This window comes from Hippopotamus amphibius, chromosome 6 (assembly GCF_030028045.1).
Source record: "Hippopotamus amphibius kiboko isolate mHipAmp2 chromosome 6, mHipAmp2.hap2, whole genome shotgun sequence".
Lineage (NCBI taxonomy): Eukaryota > Metazoa > Chordata > Mammalia > Artiodactyla > Hippopotamidae > Hippopotamus > Hippopotamus amphibius.
Window position 1 is genome coordinate 150349386 of NC_080191.1, and position 21159 is coordinate 150370544.

General features: G+C 35.7%; 1 protein-coding gene across 3 annotated transcripts in view; it reads left to right on the forward strand.

Moving 5' to 3' along the window:
* NLGN1 (neuroligin 1) overlaps nucleotides 1–21159 on the forward strand; it is an 805184-nt gene that overhangs the window by 681141 nt on the left and 102884 nt on the right. The window lies entirely within an intron of this gene.

Genomic DNA, 21159 nt, shown 5'->3' on the forward strand with positions numbered 1-21159 from the left:
TCCTTTCACGGTTCTTTTCTTTTAAAACTGCTTCAGAGAAAATAGTTTGACTATTCTTGTGAGATTGGCCCTGTCTTGAGGGATTTATGGATTTTTTTATATTTTATTTTATTTTTTTTTTAGTCTATTTGTAACATCATGTAAAGCTTCTGGAACCTTTTGAATTAATCAGCAATAAACATTTACTAAGTACTACCCAGAGTTCAGGGCACTCTACTAGTCACTGCGGGCTTAACAATGTTCAGAGTAGACTCTGTAACTGTCTCAGGTGTCAGGAGAATGATTCTGTTCTTTATCCGGTAATGAGATAATTTTAAGGTAATTCAGTCTCACAAATGATTGATATGTTCCAGGTATAAGACTCTGTGCTTTGTTCCAAAGGAGTGATGAGAGAACCACAGGGAATGTTTACCAAGCATGGAATCCAAGAATCTGCTCGGGTCACTCTGTCCTTTGGCCACAGATAAGTTACGCTCAAGCTCTAGTCCATGATTTCTGGAAAGTCCAGCACCCTCCCCAAGTTTGCTGTGAATTCTGGGGTGCCACGGCCTCTCATGGTCCCCTCAGACTCTACTCATCTTCTGCCAATGAATCCATTCAGTTCTTGTTCCATCCATGTCAGCTCAGCCCCGCTTCTTGGTCTTTATGTAAAAACAAGGATGTTATGCTTTATTGGAATTTTCTGAGAGGTCAATAACATTAATTGGATGTTGGAAGGGGAGAAATGTAAAACCAAAGAAAAAGCAGTCAAGGAATTAAAACCTTCATAGATCGTAAAAGATTCCAGATCCTATCCTGTTTCCTTATCTTTAGATTGAGCCTCTCTGGGAAAATGTCTTTTTATCCTTTGACATCTAAATTTCCAACTACTTTTTAGGAAACTCCATTTATTTAATCTCTCCTTCAGGATCCATCTCTCTTTTTCCCAACAGTACAAGTCTCACATCTAAAAAATTCACTGTGAATTAATTCCTGGGTCACCTGCCAGTTAGTTCTTGGAGGGATTTTGCCCTTTGAATCAAGCACAATTTTGACTTTTGTTGGGAGATAGGTGAAAGGTTGGGTACCAAAGAGGTGGAGGATGGGGGAAGAGGCTTTGGCACTCCCAGGGAGGTGAAATAGTCTATGGTGGACAAGACCTCCCAGCCAGGTCCCTTGAAGGTCTTCCTCAAGGTCTGCACTTCCTCTAGTGCAGACCTTCTTAATTACTCCTCTTACTGTAGGAGAAAACTCACACACTTCCCAAAGATAAATAATAACTTTTTGGAAGCAGATTGTCAATCCCATGAGAGGAAACTTTTTCCTACCTGCCTTCTTAATTAGCAAGGCCATCTTTCTCACAATGGAATGAAAATTTCTTATCACAAAAAAATAGTTAATTTTTAAAATCTTTCCCCTACCATCCGCCCCATACAACACCCCTCCAATACCATGAACACACAACCTCACACCACAAGCTCACACCCCCCCATATATACACACACCCCACATATACACACCCCCACACACATTTTTTATTTGAGCCTCTTTAAGAATTGGAAATAGACCTGGGTAACTCTTTTGGTTATTTCAATAGCCAGACAAAACTTTGCAGTCATGACCAATAAGGTCTTAAACTGTTAATAATTTCTTGGGCAAGGCATTCCTCATCCTCAGTTTTGATCTTGAAGGTGAAGGAAAAGGACAAATTATTTTATTGTAGCTACAAAACCAAGAAGGAATGGCTGTGATTCAAGAACAGAAACAGGAGAGTAGCCTGAAAAGTAGTCAGCAGACTAAGAAGAAAATCACAGGGACTATTTTGGAAAGTGATGGATGGGAAAGCCAGTTTGCAAAATATTAAAGAATGAATAGATTATGAGGAATTGGTGATGTAAAAATGAACAGAGTTTTTACAAAGTCTACAAGAGAAAAAGAGAGAAATGTGAAAGCAACATGGCCCATCTTGTTTGGTTGTCAACTCAATACTTTCATGTACATAAAGCCATTTACTTAGCCCCCCAAATTAAATAAATTATTTTGGAAATCTTTATAATTTAAATTATATCAGCATTTAAGGCTTTGGAATAGAAAAGCTGTATTCCTTTGTGAACCTGAATGAGATGTCCTGTCCCCTTCCTGACTTTGTACTGAGAGGCTAAGAAACCGACCCCATGGTGGGTGCCCAATATGACACTACAGAAAGTGACTGAGGTGTGTGAAGTAGTAAGAGAAAGCTGATTTATCCTCATATTTCTGTACAGCCCCAAAGGAGCCTGCAGCTTCTGAGTAAATGGCTTGAAGCTGGATAGTGTAGGCCCCAGCAATTCTGAAGAAAGTCTCTTATGCCACCAGGGGAGTGAAGACTGGACCAATTTATCATACACAGTGAAATACTGCTGACCAATGGTGCTACAGCTGGGCGTCCATGTGCAAGCAGAGGCCAGGGTCTAATCCTGCCTTCCCAGATATCAAGCAGATCCTCCAAAGGGTATGCAAGAGAGATCCAGGCCTGTGCCCACTTGTCTTTGTGGAAGCACGGGCGCTCTCCCTGCAAGATCCTGCTATTTATTCTTTCCTTTCAGAAACAATCATAGCTACTTCTGATATAGAAAATGGCAATTTAATGTTCTGCCAAAGTTCTGAGATTATTCAAACCATTTCCATAATGTCTTTATTATAATAGCTATCATTCTGATCATCCCACTTGTAACATTATTGTTTCTTAAGATTTCTAATGCATCTTAATCAGACATTTGGTTTCCTAAGTTAACCACTTCTGAGGCAATTTCATGAAGATTATATTACTCAGAACCCTTATTTTAAATCTTGTATTAGGTAAATGTCTGAAAATACTAAGTGAATAGGGTACAACTTTTATTTTTTATTTACATTTTTTTACAAATAAAATTGGGAGTACTTAGCTAGAACATACAGTAGGTTTTTCTGTTATATCCTAATGACAAGCAGATGATGGGAAGGTGTAACATGTTGCAGGGTAAACAGTGTTAAATATGCTTGGAGAGGAGAGTAGTTGCCTAGAGTATACATAGTTGAAAGCAAATATTTTTCTAACCCTCTGAAGATTTTAATGATTCCTATTAATAATCCAAATATATTTTCAAAATAGTGAGCTTTATTGTTTACTCTAGTGTTAGGTAAATGGGTTTAAAGTTCTAACTGTTCTGACTTTTAAAAGTATATTCTGTCATCTTCTGATCTTTCACATAACAAAATTTACACGCCTATAGGGTTCGAAATATGGCCTGTTAAATACTAGGGGGTACAGGGTCCAGTGCTGAAATGATCACTGAGATCATTCGATGCTTTAGTTTAACTTAAAATAAAAATTAAAGTTCATCTATTACTAAGTATGTAGCATAAAATTTACATAATTATCTTGACTAATTTTTAAAAATTTATTTATGTATTTATTTTTATTGGCTGCGTTGGGTCTTCATTGCTGCATGCAGTGTTTCTCTAGTCACAGGGAGTGGGGGCCACTCTTTGTTGTGGTGCATGGCTTCTCATTGTGGTGGCTTCTCTTGTTGCGGAGCATGGGCTCTAGGCTCGCAGGCTTCAATTGTTGTGGCACTCAGGCTCGGTAGTTGTGGCCCACGAGCTCTAGAGTGCAGGCTCAGTAGTTGTGGTACATGGGCTTAGTTGTTCTGAGGCATGTGGGATCTCCCCGGACCAGGGATCAAATTGTGTCACCTGCATTGGTACGGGGAGTCTTAACCACTGCGCCACCAGGGAAGTCCTTGCCTAAGTAATTCTTATTTTAAACTATTAGCTTCTGGAAAAGCCACTTTTAAGATTCAAACCTAGATCAAATCTAGTGAAATAAAGAACTAGAAATTACTATTAGTGTATAATGGGAAATTAAAATTCAATAAAGTGAAAAATGACTATTATTTGCTGACTATCGCTTTTAAATTTTAAAATTCTTTTTTTTCCTCAACAAACATGGCTTAGTTTCTGTTTTAATATGTTTAAAACTATGCATATATGTAGGGGGCTTTGATCTTTGCTCAATCTGAAAATAATTCCAAAATTGCAAGGTTGAAACAGTCCTCAATTACTGAATATTTTGCAACTCACAGGATATGGCAGATGTCTGTAAGCTGCAAAAATGTGTCTGATGTATTGATGGGTTCATATTAATATTCAGAACAGGGAAATAAGAGCCACATCACAATACCTATCATATTATTGGCATTTGTTACCTCCACTTTTCAGATGCTCTAGGAAGGAAGAAAGTCAAATGAATGCTCAAGACCATTTTCTAATGCTAAACTTATGTGTCTCAGTATTAGCAAGTTTGGACTTAGGTCATTGAATTCTGAGGCTACAAAGCAGGTGGAATATAGGGAAAACTTTATACTTACAGGGGACAGAGCAACATTGTTCTGACACTGAAAATTATATAACTATAATTTTTTTAGGAAAAGCATACCTAGTACAGACCACCTGATTATTAAGAGGAAGTTAGGGAAAGGGGTTCTACTAGAAGCAAGGGAGAAATACGGTTTTCTTGACATTTTTCAGTAGGTTCAGGAGAAACAACTCAGTTTACTATGAATAAACTAGCTCTCTTCCATGTGAAAATACATCTGCTCTAGGCAGGTCAGCTTTGCATGAGACTTTAGGATGGAGAGTTGGATTCCTGTGTTAGGCAGAACCCTCTAGGCTCCTTAAATATCTCTAGAGTCAGATATTATGAAAGAGGAGCCATCACTCAGAATTGTAATAGGACCTAAAGGCCATTTTGGTCTTGGCCCAGCCTTACCACTAGCATAGCTTGCAGTGATCTAACCCTGCAATTACCTTGCTGTGTGACTTCACACCTGAAGATTTAACCAGATACACATTACTGTGTATTAAGTCACTGCTTTTTGTCTCTTGGTTAGAGAGTGTTTTCCTGAAAAGTTATTTAGTGAAAACAAACTATGAGAAGAAAATAGTAGGAGTTTTCAACTGAAGATACCCTTAGCTGTCTGGCCCAGTGAGAAAACTAATCAAATGATACTGAAAAGGGCAGGATTGATGGTACCTTCATTCATTCAACAAACGTCTACCACATGTCAGCTCTCAGCCAAGTTCTAGGTACTGTTTGATGAAGAAAATACAGTCTCTGCCTTTACAGGAGTTAGAGTTTAGCCGTAACATTCTGCCAAAGATGTTAAAGTGTTATACTTAATGTTTGAAGATGCATACACTTTCTTTCATGAAAGTAAGTGTTCAGTCAAGGCATTGCCCATCCCCACTGTGCTTTATCACATTTACCTTACTTAAAAAATGTGTGTGCGTGTGTGTGAGTGTGTATAATTCTAATTTATCTTGTCGATAGTGAACCAGTTTTCCCCTGTTCAAGTGGGGATTTTGCAAGAGAAATATGATTTCTGCCTTTTGTTTTGGTCGCTAGCAGAGTAGGATGCATTTGTATTCTCATCTGAAAAGAGGAGAAGATCTCAAGGTTCGAGCTCTCATCCTTTTTCCTTATCACTTATTTACTCAATTCAAGGAAAATTATTGCAAATTAGTTATAATTTGTTTTTATTTTTAATGCAATAGCATGTTCCTCGTAGTAACTCCATAAATGTCTGATCATTGTACTCATGTAAAACTTACCATCGTGTGGCCAGCATTTCTTAGTAGGAAAGAAGAGGATGAGCAACATCTAGGGTTTGCCCTTTAAGTGCTTAAAGTGATGGTAATGTAATCGTTATAACTAGAGAAGGGTCAAGGCTTTTTTACTAGAAAAAGTAAAGCTAAAGAAAAGACTACAAATAATTTATTTTTCATGACGTTCTCTCTGAAGAAGTATTTTGTGAACTGTTCTAAAGTCAATTCTCTAATTCAGTCCATGAGAAAATCAATTTAAGTTATATCATCGGTACGCAACGGATATAGAATAAAGTCAAACAGGTAGCTTTACTGCAGGACTTAGTATACGTACTGTTCAAGAGGTACTAATATGCTGAATTTCCCAAGCTAATTTGACTGTAGGATCTGTTCTTTTCTGGAATGCTTATTAACTTCAGTCTCACAGAATATGTGTCCCACTGAACAGTTTGGGAAACACTGATATAAATTTTATTTCCTTGAATAATATCTCCTGGAATATGTTTCTACATGACCTAAAAGAAAATGAAATACACCAGCAAGCACAACACAAAGATTCACAAACAAATATGAAGTATGCAGTTTAGGCTGTTTAAATATTTCCCTCTAACATTAAGAATGTAAACAACATCATTTTGCAGTTAAGAGGATTTGTTTAGGAGTCATTAACCTAGATTTTGATGTAGACTCTACCTAACTTACTAGCCAAATGACTGTGGGAAAGCAATGTCAACTCTCTGACCTCAGGATTTTTTCATCTGTTGTTTGTGAATACTAATACCTATTTTGACAGGCTTGCTGGATAGTTAAAAGTCTCAATAAGGTCATAGATATGAAACAACTTTCAAAAATCTTGCATGGAAGGATTATTATTACATTCCACCAGAAATACTATGTGTCATTGAATGTCCTGGTGTAACAAAAGGCCGTAAATATGTGTAATGAATCAGTAAGGACATATTAATTTTGACATTTCTTTGGGTACTAAAAAATACTGTGTATTATTTCAGCTATTTTACATGTGGGGAAACTTAAATACTGAAAAGTAAAGTCATTTTCTTTGGTTTTATTGGGCAGAATGGGGCAATAACATCTATCCCAGCTCCTAATTTTTAGAAAGAAACAAAAACAGACTTTATTTGCACAGATGGTGCCCAAACTGTTCTGGAAACCGTTTATCTGGTAATATTTGGTCAAGTGTCATTCTGCTTGTTAACACCATTAACATAGAAGAAATTGATCACTCCGGCTGGACTGCTAATCCATTTAACTCAAAGTTAGAATTGACACTATTTTCTAACGATTTTATCTGTTAATCTATAGGCATCTTTCCAAACACTAGGAAATTTCAGGTCCCCTAAAATCTAACATAATGCTTAATATAAAATACAAATAACTTGACATTAGGGTAAATAAAATAGTGTAATAGATAGCAAGTTTGGTCTCAGTAGAATTTGCCTGTTTATATATATACAGGTAAACATACATATACATATAAAACTGCCATATAATATGCATATATATGGAAGTTACTTGAAATTTAACATAAAAATTTAGTCTCCAATGAATAGGATCTCTTGGTAAATTAATTCAAGTTATTAGAAAGAAATGTCAGTTGCCAAAATTTATGCAAATTATTTTTAATAAGGTTATTTTTTACCTCCTCAAGGCTTATTCCTAAGTTGCAATTCAGAATGATATCATTTTTTTTTTATTGAAGTATAGTTGGTTTACAAACTGTTAGTTTCAGATGTAGAGCATAGTGATTCATTTTTTTCAGATTATATTCTGTTATTGACATAGTTACACTTAAATTATAATTTAGTCTACATTCACTACTATTAATAATTTATACAACTCTTGGCTTAATATTTAGTTTATTCTGCATAACTGTGTAATTCTAAATGTTTTTATCAGATGAGTATATCACTTCAATTTTCAATCTTTATTTTCTCAATTTTGGGTGTTCACAAAAAAATAAAAAAGGAGGGCCAGGTATTTAAGGTAAAAAAATTAAACCACCTAGTTGATTAATTTCAGGCAGTAAACTTGAAACATTTTTGTTTATCTATTTGAATTTAATTTTCTAGTTGTTTTATCATCATGGCTAAAGCATATATAAGCCAAATATACTTTCAACACCCAGTTTCAAATTCTTATGCAGAAAAATTATATTCTATAGTCTATTAACATTACTGTATTATTGCTTAGTTGATATCTACAAGCCAGATACTTTTTTTTTTTAATGAATAGACTATTTTTTCAGAACAGTTTTAGGCTCACAACAAAATTAAAAGGAAAGTTCAGAGAGTTCCCACTAACTCCTGTTACCACGTATACACTACCTCCCCCACTATGGACATCCCCTACCAGAGTGGTACATTTGTTACAACTGATGAACCTACACTGACACATCATTATCTCCCAAAGTCCATAGTTTACATTACAGTTCACTCTTCGTGCTGTACGTTCCATGGGTTTGGACAAATGTATGACAGGTATCCACCATTGTAGTATCACACAGAATAGGTTCACTGCCCCCAAAATACTGTGCTCTGCCCTCCTAAGCCCTGGCAACCACTAATCTTTTTACTGTGGAAAATCCAAAATTTTGTCTTTTTCACACTGTCACATTGTTAGAGTCATACAGTATGTAGCTTTATCAGATTGGCTTCTTTCACTTGGTAATATGCATTTAAGTTTCTTCCATGTCTTTTCATGGCTTGATAGCTCATTTATTTTTAACACTGAATAATATTTCATTGTCTGAATGCAGAGTTTATTTATCCATTTACCTCCTGAAGGACATCTTCATTACCTGCAAGTTTTGGCAATTAAGAATAAAGCTGCTATAAACATTTGTGTGCAAATTTTTGTGTGGACATAAGTGTTCAGTTTATTTTGGTAAATATCAAGAAACACAATTATTCAACTGTACGATAAGAATATTTTAGTTTTATAAGAAACTGTCAAACTGTGTTCCAAAGTGGGTGCCATTTTGCATCAGCAATGATTCAGAGTTCCTATTGCTTTAAGTCACTGTCAGCATTTGGTATTGTCAGCCTTTTAGATTTTGGCCATTCTAACAGGTGTATAATGCTATCTCAGTGTTGTTTTAATTTGCAATTCCCTAATCTTTTCATGAGCTTACTTCTCATCTATATATCTTCCTTAAAGAGGAGACTGTTCAGGACTTTTGCTTATTTTTAACCATGTTGTTTGTTTCCTTATTGCAGTGTTTTAAGAGTTCTTTTCGTGTTTTGGACAACAGTCCTTTATCATTTGTGTCTTTTGCAAACAATTTCTCTTAGTCTGTGACTTGTCTCCTCCTTCTGCTGACCAAATACTTTCCTTCTATAGAAATATTAGCTATACCTTTCACGTGATTTGTGATACATTATTTATTTTATCCAACTTTAAAGACATCCTGTATTTTAGACAAGCAAAAAAAAAATATTATAAGACTTTAAACATAGAATTGATCCATGGTTTCATGCTAGATAAATTTATATGCTAACTTGACTATTTCTAATATATTTTCTCAGTTTATTTTAGACATGTTCATTGTCTAGAGTTAGGCTTAAAAAGAGATATTTTGTAAGATACCCATTATTTCTTTCACATAGAACTTGAGCCAAATAAATTAATCTTTACATCTAAAGTTTCACATTTCAGAAAACCAGTAGTAAAACATATACTGTATGCTGGTGGTAGTCCAAGTATTTTATATGTATTATTTCATTCAACCTTCAAAACTCTATGAGACAAGGACTGTTATTATTATCCCCGTTTTATGGATGAGGAAACAAGACAAAGAGAAAGTAACTTTCTGAAGATCATACAACAGGGCCTGGGCAGCAAAAATGGTGTTCGAACTCCAGCAACATAGTCCAGAAGCCTAGGGCTCAGCTTTTACATCCCATTATGGTAGGTCATGTTTCTTATCTCTGCAATATTAAATTTGTGATTGTTCTTGGTTGGTAGTATCAACCCCAGATTATTATTATTTTTTAATCAGGATTTTTTTTACAGAGATTAAATTTTGAGGAAAGAGCTGAGGAGGAATATTAGGTTACTTCATAAATTGTAGAGCCAAACATTGAATGGTTTTTTTATAATTCTGTGATTGGAAAAAAAAATTATATTAGCTAATGACTCAATTCTTGGGAATGATGTTAGGAATTTATTTTTAATCTCTACATTAAAGTATTATCATTTATTATTTCTGAAATAATTAAACAGCCAAAGAGTACAATTTGAGTAAAAGCAAAATTTTAAAAATACATATGTTAAATGTTGTTTAATGGCTTCTTAGCTCATTTTATAATTGCTGTTACACTTCACTTAACATTTTTCTGGTCTTCCTTTAGTAATTAAGTACTTCTGGTTTTTCCATGCCATTTAAGTAATACTTTTTACACTGTTTTTCATTAAGAAATTAACAAGAAAGAGACATTCCTTTAATATAAGCAAATTATTTTTCAGGCAGTTAACAGGAATAGGATTACATCCTTCAGGAAATTTACAAGTAATTTTCCTATCCAGTGATAGAATAGATGAGAGGAGGGTTGCTGAAGTGTTTCCTAATCTTTCATCTTGTCACATTAGGATTCATTAGATGCCAAGATTCAAAATGCCTCCCGTGAAGAAAATAAAATCACACGTGTCGATGGTCAGCTATTCAAGCAAGAGTAATGGGTGCAGAAATAGGAAACTCAGTTTGATGAAAAAATGGTTTGATTCACTGAAGATATAAATAAATCCAACTAAAATCTAAGGCCCCTATGGAAATGATACATAAATACCTAAAAATGTCTGCCTCACAATATTCTGTAGTTAATATATCTCTAATACACATCCACTAGTGACTCATTAAATCAACAGATTAGTATATTTAGTGCTTACTAAGTGCGAGGTACTCTCTTATTTTAAGCACTGAACCAGAGAGACCAGGTACCAGTTTTATGATGCCTGCAGTCTGGTGAGGAAAAGCAGAGAGATAAACAATAAACAAATCATCAATAAATGCATGTGGTAATTTCAGTTAGTGATAAGTATGAGAAATTTAAACAGGATAAATACACAGGGACTGATGGCCGATTTAATACATAATAATATTATTATTTATATTATTTATTCTATGTGTATACCACATATGTAGAACTAAAATACACACATGCGTAAAATCTAGCTTAAGAAGTAAAACATTTGAAGCCTCTATGTACCCTGCTGATCTAAACTTCTCCTTTACCACCACCTCCAGAATTTGCCACCGTTTTTAATTTCGAGTCTATCATTTGTTTAGTTTTCCTAATGATTTTACCACACACATAACTACCTGAAAACGGATTGTCTAGTTTCGCATACTTAAAATGTTAGCAAAAATGAACTCACAGCTTTTTCTCTCTGTCTGCAGCTGGCTTTTTAGGTCTACATTTTGTGCCTGGTATTCATCCCTGCTGATGCGCATTCCTGCGGACTCAGCGCTGTGTATAATATTCCACTGTGTGAATTCATCACAGGGTGTTTATCCATCCTGCTTTCTATTGACATTTGGATTGTTTTCACGTTGTTTGTTCTCTTCTTGTTTGCCATTACCGCTAACAGAGCTCCGATCGTTTTTTAAATCATGCTTTTAATCTGATGTATATGTGTTTCTCTATGGGTATGCGCCTAGATATGGAATTTCTGCATCACAGGGTATGTTTGTGTTCAAGTTTTCTAGATACATTTTCTGTTCTTTCAAACAGTACCTATGCACGCTAGAACGGTGGCTGTTTGAACACAGAATGTTCCACACAAAGAGAATACACAAGCAAAGGCCATACGGTGGGATGAGCTTGGTTGTGCTAAGAAGAGAAAGAAAGGCTGAAAAGCTAAAACGTGGCAAGAGGTCTAAAAGTTGGGAAAGGGCTAGATCAGATAGAGCCTTTAGGACATTTGAAATAGTGATCAGGATGAGAAGCACATGACTGTATGTACTACAGCTAATTGTCAGTAACCTTCAAATATATATTCATTAATGTATATCAATAATATATGTTGATAATAAATATTAATGCATTATAATATGTATAGTTATGTATTACATAATGTATAATACATGTCATTATATAGTATACAGATATAAAATAATTTATAACTTATAAAATAATAAAATTATATGTGTATAATTTATAGACTGCCACAGATTGCATGGAACAGGGAGACAGCTGAAGCCATGGTTAGCCACTGGGAAATTTGTGTTTTATGAAAACTCCAAGTTATGAAACCAAAATGAAGAGAACCACAGAAGCAAAGGTGCTATGATTGATGTCTGGACATAACTTACAATTATTATTCCTGCAACATAAGATGCAATTGCTGTCCCCCAAGATGTCACCTCTAATAATCTCTCTGCTCCAAATGGCCTAGGTGGTTGTGTAGCCTGGCTAAGAAGTAGCCAGCAGAGACTTGTATTAGGTTACAACTTAGCATTTTTTATTCAGGGTGAACTTTGTGAAATGCTGCTGGAGCCTCTCCCCACAACATAGCCCTTGGCACAAGCATAGAGAAAATTGTTTAAGTATGAATTTATGGTCAGCTATTGGTTCCCAAACTGGCCCCCTTACACAGAGGGTAAGGAGAAACTGAAAAAAAGGCAGACCACTTCAGATTAGTAGGCTGCAGGGTTTTTTTTAATTAATTAATTAATTAATTATTTTATTTGCTGCGTTGGGTATTTGTTGCTGCACACAGGCTTTCTCTAGTTGTGGAGAGCAGGGACTACTCTTCATTGTGGTAAGTGGGCTCCTCATTGTGGTGGCCTCTCTTGTCACGGTGCACAGGCTCCAGGCACGTGGGCTTTAGTAGTTGTGGCACACGGACTCAATAGTTGTGGCTCACGGGCTCTAGAGCACAGGCTCAGCAGCTGTGGCATGCGGGCTTCGTTGCTCCACGGCATGTGGGATCTTACTGGGGGCAGGGAATGAACCCACGTCCCCTGCGTTGGCAGGCGGATTCTTAACCACTGCGCAACCTAGGAAGTCCCAGGTTGCAGATTTAATTAGCAAGGGAACTTCCTTACAAGGCTCCTCTTAGGCAGCTACAGAAGAGTAGATCTTCATACCCCGCCTATCAGAATCTTAAATGTGTATATAGAGGCCTTACCAGGGTTCAGTCATGAATACTGTCCAGATGGTCTCTGCAACACCTTGCTCTCTCAAGGCTGTGTCCTTGAAACTGGCCTCCGCTGTGGGAACAGTGGGCAGGATGCACATTCCAAGGACAGGGAGGGGGTGGGGAGCCTCTGATTGTCCAGGTAGGGTTCTCAGGGCAAGGCCTTCACGTCCTCTCAATTACCTCCTCCAACAGTTATTTAAAGCTCCAGTGTGTTTATTTTTCTCCATCAGACACGAGTTTAGGATTTGCTAACAAACTCTTCACAGCAGAAATTAATTACTGATTAAACAACATCTACAGAGCCAAATAAAGCAATGTTGCTTGATAAATTAATGTGTCTACCTTGTATTCATAGAAGAAATAAGGCGTTTAAGATAAAATAGTTAGACAAAATAGTTAAACAAAAAGGCGTGGGAAAAACACATTGCACTTTTTTTTAAATGAGTCATCTGTCTTAAATCTCTGACGTTGCTGCTTGCATTTTGCAGCACATTGATTCTATTCTGATAACATTCTCTGCTCTAAAAGACTAGAAGATACCCTGACGTCTAAGATATTACCATTATTCTTAGTTTGTAAAGTTATAATACATTTTAGTAATTTTTTTGCACTGTAATGCTAAAGGAACATAATGTATTTAAAACAGTGTTTATATCTAAACTCCACATCTACCTAAAATAGTAACATGATTTTGTTAAATATTATCAGTTCTAATAGGTGGAGACAATATGTTGCAGTGCAATGGCTTTAAACTTTTTCACCAAATTTCACAGTCAGAAAAATAGTTTACATTACTCCTAGCATGTATACACACATGTGTACCCACATTCACACACACACACATCTTATAACTGCATCCAAAGTTTCAGAATCAAAATTTACCACTAATATATGCAAGTGCCAGAATATAATCTATTACATTAATCTATTCTAGTCTACAGTCTACTCTCTATTCTTTTTTTTTCCCTTCCTTCCTTCTTTTATTCTTTCCTGTCTTTTTTTTTTTTTTTTTTTTTTTTGCTTTTCGGTCTTTCTTTCACAGTAGTTAAGAACATGACTCTGAAATCAAACAAAAGTGGCCTCAAGGCTTGATTTCACCACTTTCAGACCCTAGGAAGTTATTTAATCTGTAGCTGTAAAATTTGGATATACTTCATGTGGATTTTGTGAGATTAAATGAAATAATGCATGTAAAGAAATCAACACATTTATAACCAATAGTAATTGCTCAAAAAATGGTAGGTATCAGTAAAAGTGTTAGTAGTTTGAATTTTAAATCAAATGAAATACTTTCCAATATTTAAAGATAATTGAAATAAAATTTGTTGTTATACAATAGCTGACGTGAATCTAAATTACAAAAAGTGGGCCTTTAAAAAAGTAATCTATGTACTCTTTTCCTTAGTAGGATTTACATAAAACTGGTTTATGAGAGAAAGAAAATGCAGTTCATGGAAACTGTGCTTTAACAAGGATGAAAAACACGTTTTTAAGCAGAATTGAAAACTTTGTTTCTTCAAGATGTTTTATGGATATAGATATCCAGTGAACCCCTCTGATAGCTGAGATTGGCTTTACCATTCATCCACAGTTACAGAAATAGCATTCCAGATGTAGGCAGTATTTTTTATTCACACCAAACTACAGCTAATGCCATAGACTATTAAGTTGAATTGAGCCGTGTGTAAGGATGTCATGAGTACCATCTGTAAGTGTTCCCAGCACCTGGAGAAGCCCTTCTTAGGCCGAGGGAAGACAAGTCCTGCTCCATGGGGCCTGCATGGAATCAGAGCACAAGGGTGTCCCCTACAGGCCCGCCAAGCTATAGCAAATCGTTGTCATGCAGAAATGTAGGCTCCCTGTTGCCAGCTCTTCTGATTTTTTTACAAAAGGGACTGAAAATCTGGATTTTTTTTTTTGTATAATAGCTTTCTATTTCTAGATTCTGGCAAATAATCTTTAAAAAATTACACACTATGTGGGCAAAACAAAACACATTGCTAGCTGGATCTGGCCCATGAGGTGCCATTTCAGAGGCTGTGATATAATTCAGCCTGAAGATTTACACTTGCTGAAACCAGAGGAAGGGAGGGTGTGGGAATTAATTAGATTATTGTGAATAAAGTTTCTTAATATATTTGGGAAGGCCTCCACTTCAAACACTGCATATGAATAATACATAATAATGACATGAATATTATTGTACTTTAAACATAAATGTATTACCACATTAAAATAGCTTCTAAATCCTCCTCTTGTTCTTAGTTGCAGAACAAATTTGCATGCCCCAATTACCAACATTCTGGTGTGCATTTAGCAGAAGAACACTTCTACAAAAGAATGTGTGTCATTCAGTGAAGAACGTGACATAACAGGGTTTCAAGCTACTAAAATGAACAAATGAATTTTTAATTTTGTCAGTGACAAACATCAACTCTTCTCCAATTTGATTAAGGAGTATGGGTGTTTTCCCACTTTTGCACCCTTTTTCTAGTTAAAAAAAAGACCTTAGGAAAATGTGTCATTTATGAATGTGCTGTTTTTCTATTCAGTTTCGCTAATTTAGATTACATTCAAAAGTGACATAATATGTCCTGGACAATCTTACAGAAGCCATACATTATCTATAGAAGTTGTAGGGTAAAAGTAATGATTCCTAAATGGTAGGTACTTCCCTATTACTTACAGATGCATAAATAAATATAAATTTACAACATTGTCCCCTCTCTAGTTTGGAAATACATGACGAATTGCCATGCTTCAACAGCTACCCTTGCATTTTTTCTCTACTTCCCACTCTCTTGCCTATATTCCTTTAAATTCATTTTCAGTAACATATAATTAATACTCAACAGCATAACTGAATTTACTAGCAGTTAATTGTGTCCTCCCACTTAAGTATATAGATCTTGATGATTCAGACACCATCTACACATATACATGCATTCTAAGAAATGTTATATGTTATAAATCCAAATAGGATTATTAAATAGAGGTCAAAGATATTAATCTATTAAGAATTTTTGAAGACTCTATGACAAATATTTGTGTGGTTTCAACCCTTCATTTATTCATCAAATATTTACTTAGCACCTGCTTTGTGTCTGACCGAGTATGAGTGTGAACAATACAGCAGTAAAGGTTTTATTACTCATACTATACATTTCCAGAATTATATTAGTCTGTTATTATAGACCTATCAAATGAAGTACAAGTTTCCGTAGTACACCATTCGAAACCTGTTGCAAGTGTGCATAAGCTCTTTCTGACATTTTTTCCTACTCTTCTTCTGTGTGTATTAATAGAATATTTGTATTTGCAAGGACCTGGTGAATAAGGAAGTTCTTAAGGTGTGACTTCATCCAGCAGTCATGACCTCATCTAGCTCTCATACATTCATGTTTAATAAGAAGGAAAAGCTTTCAAATAACATTAAACCCATCCCTGATTTCCACCAGGGTTCCATTGGCCAGAATTGGATTGTAGTCATGGCCTGGCTAGAACTATTGAGCAGTCACCAGTAGCATCAACCGCAAACACTTACTGTAACCCAAATTTAACACCTTCTCTTAAATTTTGAGGGAAAATTCATTTTCCCTCATACTACTCCATTGAAATATCTTCTTCTTCTGACATCTCCACCTATTAAAAACCTATATTTCAGTACCCAACTGAAACTTATCCTGAAGTCTGCGTATGCGTCTCCTTCCCAAAGAGGAGAACTTCTATATTTTGAACATTAAGTCTGTCCCTATCTTCTTCCCTAATTTTTCTGCTTTGTTTAATAGTTATTAGCATGCATCTCTTCATTTGCATATCACATTATAAACATCCTTGAATGTAAGGACAGTCAGGCTTTTACTTTTTTTGGCTTTCAAACTTTTCATCACTTTCTTGAAATGATGTTGGCACTGAATGAATACTTGATAAACTGAATAAAATTCAAAAAATTTAACCCAAAGAATTCTAAAAATGTTTGACATGATTGACAAGTCAAAACCAGAGCAGCATGTGATAGATAACAGGTCATTTGTCTTTAACCACATTTTCCACATTACAGGTGCTCTCCTCTGCCTTTGAATATCCTGGGCCGTAGACCTGTTTTCCCCAAGTCTGGAAATATCTCTGCTGCTCACATAATTCCCTCTTTCTTTTCTAAGTGTATATCTAACAGAGCAAGGCTGTGATATCACATATTGACAGGCGGTGGTGTTTATACACGGAAATCAACAAAAGCAATCTTCATTTTGAAACAGTGAGTTATATAAAAGAAGTTAATTCCACACTTCCATGTATACAAACTTAGAAAAAGCTGTTTTGTAAGCTAAACTGTCTATCTGTTGGTTATCTAGTTAATCTATTGGTTACCAATCAATCTCTCCTGGTTAATATTTAAAAATTTTACTTTCTACCCTCATTATCTCCTGGCAGCTTCTGCAGGCATTTGAAATAGTTGTTCACATTGAACATGCTGGTCATGTGCACAATTTTTCAAACATTCTTCTGACATCTCAGCCATAGTCCATGTGTGTTTGCATTTCTCTGGAATGTTGAAATGTCCGCAGGCCTCTAAGTTAGAACATATTTATGTTCCCAAATAAATTTCTCGTAAGAACTTATCACAGACAGATTAAGTTCCCATGAATCTCTAGAATATTTGTTCTTTGTAAAACCTTTACATAGCCTTCAGAAAACAAGCACAGCTTGGTACAGAGTTATTCAGATCATTGTGTTATGTTGATAGATTCCTTTATGAAATCTAGTGCTAAAAAAGGTTTTTGCATCAAGGACTGAGTGACTGATTTAGATGAAATATGCTGCCTGAACCATTTGTGTATTAAATGAGATCCAGATATTCCTAAAGTCTTTGAACAGCGTTTCTTTTCTTCTCTTGAACTGATTCCCACATTACAAATGGACAAAAGATTTATTTCAAAAACCCATTCCCTAGTTGAAATTTAGCTGAGAAAAAAAATATCTCATGAACGTTTATTAGCATTTTTTGGACTTCATAATATGAATAGAAAAGAAAATGGCTGTGAAGGAAAGAATACACATACAAAAAGCACCTCTGTATATCAGTTCTCATATTAAAACTTTAGGAAAGGGCTTTAATCACAAATCACAGGCAAAAGCAACCAGACAAAATAGGTCTGATTTTTGTATTCTGAATTGGTGGGAAATAAAAATTATCAACTAAGATGGCAGAGTAGGAGGACGTGCACTCACTCCCTCTTGCAAGAGCACCAGAATTACGACTAAATGCTGAACAATCATCAACAGAAACACATTGGAACTCACCAGAAAAGACACCCCACATCCAGAGACAAAGGAGAAGCCACAATGAGACGGTAGGAGGGGCGCAATCGCGTTACAATCAAATCCCATAAATGCTGGGTGGGTGACTCACAAACTGGAGAACAGTTATACTGCAGAAGTCCACCCACCAAAGTGACAGTTCTGAGCCCCATGTCAGGCTTCCCAACTTGAGAGTCCAGCAACGGGAGGAGGAATCCCCAGAGAATCAGACTTTGAAAGCCAGCGGGATTTGATTGCAGGACCTCCACAGGACTAGGGGAAACAGAGGGCAAACAAAAAAGTGTGCTCACCAGGACCCAGGGGGAAGGAGCAGTGACCTCATAGGAGACTGAACCAGACCTACCTGCTGGTGTTGGAGGGTTGCCTGCAGATGTGGGGGGCAGCTGTGACTCAACGAGGAGACAGGGGCACTGGCGGCAGGGGTTCTGGGAAGTGCTAATTGGCGTGGACCCTCCCAGAGTCCGCCACTGGCCCCACCAAAGAGCCTGTAAGCTCCAGCACTGGGTAGCCTCAGCCCAAACAACCAACGAGGTGTGAACACAGCCCCACCCATTAGCAGACAAGCAGATTAAAGTCTTACTGAGCTCTGCCCACCCAGCCCAACCCACCATCAGTCCCTCCCATCAGGAAGCACCCAGGAGCCTCCTAGATAGCTTCCTCCACAAGAGGGCAGACAGCAGTATCAAGCTGTATCAGCAGTATTTCGTCTTGTGGAACTGAACACCACAGCCACAGAAAGATAGAGAAAATGAAAAAGCAAAGGACTTTGTACCAGATGAAGGGACAGGATAAAACCTCAGAAAAACAACTAAATGAAGAGGAGATGGGCACCCTTCCAGAAAAAGAATTCAGAATAATGATGGTGAAGATGATCCAGGACTTTGAAAAAATTATCAACTAAAACTCTAAACTATTTTAAAAAAAAGTGGAACTAAACTTTTCATCTTGGCCTGCCCCAAATGTACCTACTATTCATATAGCAAAATGTACTTATATCTATCTACCTACCTATCTGTCTATATACATAAATATAGCATCTGAACCATATTTAGCATACTTAGGATTCTTCACCAGAAGGAAAGAACAGATGTTCTCAATTGCAATGAAACAATAAAATAATTTAAAGATGAAGAGTACTCTCTTATCAAATATATTAGTTTTAAAGGACATATCATTTAGACCTGCATATATAGTATTCAGTGAGGATCCAGGGTTCTATCATATTATGGGAAAACTTTAAAAAATTTCATACTCAACTCAGAAATCCAGATAATTAATGTAAAATGATGATCCTAGTTCTGAGTACTACCTGCCCTGACCACTGTCTATTATCCATGCATCAGCCAGTATGGTCATTTTTTTGAAAATTTTATCAAATCATTTTACTCACCAGCTTATGTCTACAATAGCTTTTCATGCATTTAGAATAAAATGCAAATTCCTTGCCAGTCTCTACTAGGTTCTGTATGATCCAGCCCTTGCCTACCTTTCTCATTCCTTTCATCTCCCTGTCTCACTGCACTCCAGGCAGCCTTAAAACACCAGCTCACGTCTTCATCTTCCATATGGGCAGCTAGGTGCTCCTATAGGAGACTTCTCTATCTTCAAGCCTTAGTTTAAGTGGTCCTTCCTTGAAGAGGTTTATCTCTAATGTGTCACTCTCATATGTCTTCCCCAGCATGGAACTTCATGTAATTTATAATTTTGACAAATTATGACAGTTGCATTTTATAGGACAATGGTGAGTGTAATGCATGTACTTAATATAAGCAAGGTAACATTTCAAGGACAATTTTTTTTTTTATTTTTATATATTTCAAGGACAATTTAAAACTCAATTTCCACCAGGTTTTAAAAAAAAAAGTATAGGTAGACATGGTGATATTTACACTCCTAAACATATTTAAAATACCCATAGATATAGATATATGTAGTGTTTTGCTTATAGAACAAATTATATCGAAAACAGCATAGAGTCTGGCTAGAGGTCTTATCTTTTATCTTAGTTCCCCGACCAGGGATCAAATCCAGGCCCCCTGCACTGGAAGCTTGGCATCCTAACCACTGGACTACCAGGGAATTCCCATCTTTGTCTCTAATGTCAACTCTAAAACTTAATAATTACATTCATATTTATACTTGATTTTTCATGATTTTAAAATAGCAGACATCTTTGAAATGCTTATGATTTTATTAAATTTAAATTGAGTTGAAATTGGCACATCATCACAGAATAAAACTACAATATGTTGTAGTACATATATTTTTTAAAAATCAGCTGCATTTTGAACCCTAAGAATTTAAAATTTTTAATTGAGTGGTGTTTATATTTTTATGTTTATATATTTTTTATGGAGTAGCATTTTCAATTACCAAATTTTAATTGCCAAATGGTTAATTTTTAGGTTTTTTTTTTTCCTTAAACAGTACTAGATTATAATAGCTTACAATTTTGGATACAATCAAATTATCAATATAATTTGGTTAAGAAATAATGGAAGAATATGAATTTAATCACTGCATCTATAAATGCAGATCATGTGAGTGAATTCAGCTGAATTTTTTCCCCTTAAAACATCACTATTTTTCCAAACACTAGCCAATTCAATTTACAGAAGGGGAATCGCAACACAGCCAAAATAAAGTGTAACTGTGATTAATTTCCATATGTGGTTAATGGCTCATGGCAAAATTTTGAAGGTAACCCATCTTCACTGAATTATATTAGGTTATTAGAGAATTAAGAAGGAGTTTAGGACTATCATTATTCTTTAAGATGGTATATTTTTCTTCTCAAAGCAAAAGTTAGCAGAAAGGTCCTGGACAGAAAATGAATCACAAAAGAGATAGTTTATGCTTCATTTTGTAAAGAACATCAATATTAAGCTGATTTTAAATAAATTTATTAGAGTGATAGTATAATACACTTTAAGATTCTACAATGGAAAAATGAGATTGCATTTTTGTGGATGGAATAAGTGGTGATTTTTCCAATTTAATCCAGGGCTCTCTGTCCTCAAATAAATTGTTCTGTAGATGACATTAAGTAAGTGGTTTGGTCCTTTCTACATAGGA